The sequence below is a fragment of the Humulus lupulus genome, chromosome 2 (genome assembly GCF_963169125.1).
Source record: "Humulus lupulus chromosome 2, drHumLupu1.1, whole genome shotgun sequence".
Lineage (NCBI taxonomy): Eukaryota > Viridiplantae > Streptophyta > Magnoliopsida > Rosales > Cannabaceae > Humulus > Humulus lupulus.
The window spans coordinates 255,102,995-255,108,994 of NC_084794.1; positions in this window are offsets into that span (position 1 = coordinate 255,102,995).

Sequence of the window (6,000 nt, forward strand, 5' to 3'; positions counted from 1 at the left end):
ATTCCCCTACTAGATTAAATAGTTATCTATTGTAACACTTATTTAATCAATCATTTTATTTTGAAATATAACACATCCCCCACTTGATTAAATAAGAACTCTTTCTTATAGGAGTCATTGCATTAGTGCATAAAGTAAAGTGTTTTTCAACTTGAACTTTACTATAGTGTAATTATCACAAAATTTGTCGAAAATTTGGTTGCACTAGGCATTGAACCATCTTTTCATGATAACAAATCGGTGATAACACACACACATTTGCGATGTTCACTTGAGACCTCTATGTCTCGCTTTGCACCGTTAATGACCATGTGCACTTTCCATTCATGGATGTTCTTGAGAATACTCCCAATTCTCATGAGAGGCGGCACCACCCCTAGGTCCATATAGGTAGAATTCTTACAATATTTTGTTACCAAAAATACTTGTCTTTACAAGACTGAATTCTATTAAAAAACCTTTCGGTTTTAACCCTCCACTTGGTAACACACAAGTACTCAATATCTCAGATGGGACTTGTTTTGAGTACAACTAATATTCACTTGGTTGACTTGTTATTACCTATTGAGCCTAACACTAAACTAGTGTTAAGATAGGTTACCATCAATCGTGAATATCTTTAGGGAGTTTAAGTCCCATCCCTCGAGATGATGCAGCCACTAAATCCCTCGTTAGTGGCTTAGTGAAAGGATCCGCCAGATTTTCACTTGTTCTCACATAGGATATTGAGATGACTCCTCTTTGAATCAATTCTCTTACATATCCATGTCTTAGACTAATGTGTCTAGACTTCCCATTATACACTCCGTTGTATGCTCTAGCCAATGTCGCTTGGCTATCACAATGTATCGATATAATAGATACATTCTCTTTGATTAGGGGAATCTCTATCAACAGATCCCTTAACCATTCGGCCTCTTTGCCGGTAGCAGCTAGAGCTATGAACTCTGCTTCCATAGTGGAATGAGATATACAAGTTTGTTTCTTGGAACCCCAAGAAATTGCACCTCCACCAAGTGTAAATACCCAACCAGTTGTGGACAAGTTGTCACCAAGATTGGATATCCAACTTGCATCTGTATATCCTTCTAATATCGAAGGAAATTTGGAGTAGTGAGGGCTTAGTCCTTTGGTTTTCTTAAGATAACCTAGGACTCTTCCAATTGCCTTCCAGTGATCCACACTTGGATTACTTGTAAACTACTAAGTTTACTTACCGCAAATGCTATATCAGGTCTAGTACACTGGGCAACATACATTAGACTCCCTATAGCACTAGCATACTCCAATTGAGCCACTGCTCTTCCTTCATTCTTCTCTAGTTTTACACTATGATTGAATGGAGTATTGGCATCTTTAACCTTGAGATGGTTAAATTTGTTCAATACTTTCTCAACGTAGTGGGCTTGCCCTAACGCAAAACCCCCACTATGTTTCTTTACTTTGATACCGAGTATGGTATCAACTTCTCCAAGATCTTTCATCTTGAAGGTTGATGATAGAAACCTCTTCATTTCTTCTATCCCTTTCATGCTATTACTTAGAATAAGCATGTCATCCACATATATGCAAACAATGATCACATATCCCTTACAAGTTTTGGAATACAAACACTTGTCTCCATTGTTCTGTCTAAACCCATTAAACATGATGGCTTGATCAAATTTCTCATGCCATTGCTTAGGAGCTTGTTTCAATCCATATAAGGATTTTACAAGTCTACAAACTTTATGTTCATATTTTGGTAGGACAAACCCTTCGGGTTGTTCCATATAGACCTCCTCATTGAGGTCACCATTAAGGAATGCCGTTTTGACATCCATTTGATGAACATACAAGTTGTGTATAGAAGCTAAAGCGAACAAAATTCTTATAGAAGTTGTTCTTGCAACAGGCGCATAGGTATCGAAATAATCGATACCCTCTTTTTGCCTAAACCCTTTAGCTACTAATCTAGCTTTAAAGGTTTGGATAGTGCCGTCAGTGTGGTATTTTCTCCTAAATACCCACTTACACCCAATTAGCTTAGACCCTGGTGGGAGGTCTACCAATTCCCAAGTGTTATTGGAAAGAATGGAATTCATCTCATCATTGATAGCTTCTTTCCAAAATGCACTATCTCTCGATTGCATAGCTTCTCAATAAGTCTTAGGATCATCCTCAACGAGAAGTACAACATGAATTTTCCTAATGACTTCTTCTCTATTTCCTTCTACCATATAGAATGAAATTCGTTGAGAATCTATCTCATCCACTACTAGACTTTTATGATTTTTAAGCCTTTGACTTCTTCTAGGTTAAAAGGGTTGCTTTACATCCTCTTTGAGAATTCTCCTCTTGAGAATCAACTTTGGATGTAGAAGCTTGAGAATTGTTCTCATATAACAAATTATCCTTTAGAGATGTTGAAGCTTGAGAATTGTTGTCACATAACATATTCTCAAAAAATCCAACTTCTTTAGATTCAATCACAACATTGGACTCTAAGTCTAATAGCCTATAAGCTTTACTATTGTGGCATAACCAACAAAAGCACACTTTATGGCTCTTGAACCTAACTTTGTTCTATTAGGTTCATTTTTCTTGCAATATGCAAGACACCCCCACACTTTGAAGTACCCTATGTTGGGTTTTCTTTCATTCCATAACTCATATGGAGATATCTAATTTTTCTTCATCGGTATTCGATTAAGAATGTGACAAGCGGTTAAAAGCGATTCACCCCATAAGTTGAAGTTGAACTTAGAAAATACCAACATAGAATTTATCATCTCTAGATAAGTCCTATTTTTCCTTTCGGCAACACCATTGTGTTGTGGTGTATAAGGTGCAGTGCACTCATGAATTATACCATTTTCTTCACAAAATGTATTGAATTCATTAGAGAAGTACTCTCCTCCTCTATCCCTTCTTAGCACCTTAATATTTTTGTTTAGTTGAATTTCAACTTCTAATTTATACAATTTAAAAGCATCAAAAGTTTCATCTTTATGCTTTAAAAGAAACACATAGGTATATGTAACGCCCTACTTCCTTAGAGCCGTTACTAAGTGTGTTTAAAATCGTGCTTTCTACTCGATAATCGAGGTTTTAACTCAAAACGTGTAACTAAACCATTTTTTTTAATAAAAAAAAACATTAGAGAAAGTAGTTTTTCACAGCTAATCATAAAAGTTTACACTTGGGATCCCAAATCATAGTTTAGAGAATATTTACAATACAAAACTGATCGGAGTCAACTAAACAACAAAATCTAAGTTCATTTACAAGCATCTCCCAAAATCCCCTAGCTGTGACAGCCAGGCTGGCCAGACATGTACACGCCGCCTCACGCCAGCTGTGCTCATGGTTGGTTGATTTTCTCTTTACCCTTACCTGCACCACAGAGCATCTGTGAACCGAAGCCCAGCAAGAAAACCCATAACAGATAACATATGCAATACATAAATCAAACATATAAGCAGGCCACCAATGGCTAAACACATACGGCTTAGCCGCCCCAGGCGTTTACCAAGCCCTGGGTTCGCAGACCACGTCGTAGGGATATCCCAGGTATCCTGTTAGGGACTCGCCCTGGCAACTCGCACCCCACGTGCTCAACGCCGCTCCCGGCCTCTTGCCGTTCTCGGCCTTGCACTCATCGTGCTTGACGCCGTTCTCGGCCCCACGCCGTTCCCGGTCTACACCGTTCCCGGCTCTTGCCGATCACACATATAATATCAAACACAATATAGCAACAAGCACATAATTTAAGTATGAACAGATTAAGAGCCATGCTCCACAATTCTAATATATAGGGCTCGGCCCTGCACACAAGCTCTATGGAAACAGGGGTTTTCTTACCTGAGTTCCGAGCTTCCTGAGCACTGATGCCCCGAGCACAGTCCGCTAACGTGAACCTCGCCGAAATCCTAGTCACAACACATAACAATATCCGACCATCAAATCCCAACCCAACAAATAACCACTAATCGTAATCCTAACCTCCGGGATCCTGAATTCTATCAATCCGAATGATAAAATCCATCCCGAGCCTTACCCTTTAAGTTCCCAAGTCAAAAATATCATTAAAATCCTCACTGACACTAAGGGCCGCGGCCCCTCTCACTAGAGCCGCGGCTAGCCTCAAAACAGAGGCTAGCTCTCCACTGACCACCACGCGGGCCGCAGCGCGCTCGAATTTTCTCAGCCTCCCATGGCTGCGCGTGCATGCGGGCCGCGGCGCACCCCTCCTAGGGCCGCAGCGCCAAACGACGAACCCAGATTTTCCATCAGTTTTTCCATCCTTTCTTCAGACCAATTACCACCAAAACCAAACTAAGACTCCTAGATTTTCAACATAATTACTCCAGCACAGAAACAACAACAAAACCTCATCAAAGTGTGCTCCGAAGCTTAGCTAAAACACCCAAAGATTAATCAAGCTTAACTACATGCAATCCTTTAGAACCAGCAGAAAACTAAAGACTAGACTTTAGTGTTTAGAGCTTACCTTGCTGAGCTTAATCCCAAAATTTTGATCCTCAACCCCAAAGCTTCAAGCTCCTAAAGCATCCCAGTTGAAATCCCCTTAGTTCTAGCCAATTCTTTTGAGTTCCTTCTTGAGTGTTGTCTTAGAGAGTGTAAGAGAAAGGAGAGCTAAAGCTAACTTCAGTTCTTAGGAGAGTATGGGTTGGTTTCTCAAGGTTTCTAAACAGTTCCACTCATTTATTTGTTTTATATAACTTAAGTCTAAAGGTTACCTCAAGGCTCGGGGTACCAAAACGTCCCCGAGGGCAAAAATGGCAAATTCCCCAAATATTCCCGCCTAGACATTCTATCCTCGAATATATCTCCAAATATTTATTTCCATGTCCCGATAATCCCACAACTCAACTAATACCCGAATTACCCCTCGACTCGCCCCGAGTCCGAATCTCAACCCCGTTGTGACTCTCTGGCTAACCGCTCCCCAGGACTGTCTCGGCTCGTGCTGTACAGAAATGCCACACATATACAACATACACTTCATTTATCACATTTAACTCAATTTAACATGCATCATAATCATATATACACATAAATTCACATACAAGCAAATTAAATCACTTATTGCCCTCCAGGCACACTAATCAAAGCCCTAAGCCCAATTAGCAAATTCGGGTCGTTACAGTATATTTACTAAAATTATCTATAAAAGTAAGAAAATACCTTTTACCACCTCTAGTTAAAACACCATTTAATTCACAAAGATCACTATGGATTAAATCTAGTAAATTAGATGATCTTTCTACACTAGGAAATGGTTTCTTAATCATTTTTGCCTTAACACATGTTTCATATTTACCATAGTTTTTAATATTGCATGCAATCATACCACATTTTACTACTCTTTTCATGGTTGAAAAATCTATATGCAATAGTCTAAGATGCCCCAAAAATAAAGAATCATACTCAACAATATAGGCGGAATTGGCATTTTTATTGATAGCATTGAAAGTTACATCATTGGTGCACAATTTAACCATTCCCTCACAAGAGTACCCTTTTCCCAAGAATACATTTGATTTGGTAAGTATAAGTTTACTGGACTCAAGAACGGCTTTAATGCCGGGCTTGCCAAGCAAATCACCACTTACCAAGTTTCTACTCATTTCGGGAACATAAAGTACATTCACTAATGTAACTTTCTTGCCGGAGGTGAAATAGACTTCAATAGAACCTTTGTCAAGTACCTTGGATTTGCCCTCATTGCCCATTTGTATCTCATGGTTGCCCTTTGACTCTTCAAAGGTCTTGAACAATGATTTGTCATAGGTGACATGGACGGTGGCACATGTATCATACCACCATCCTTTCACCTTGCCTTGGACCGCATTCACCTCACTAAGCGTAGCAACTATGTTTTCCTCTTAAGTTGCGTTCACCTTAGGTCCTTGTTGGTCTTTTCTATGCCTACACTCTCTAGCATAGTGACCCCTTTTCCCACACACAAAGCAAGGGCCTTTCTCGCCCTTAAAC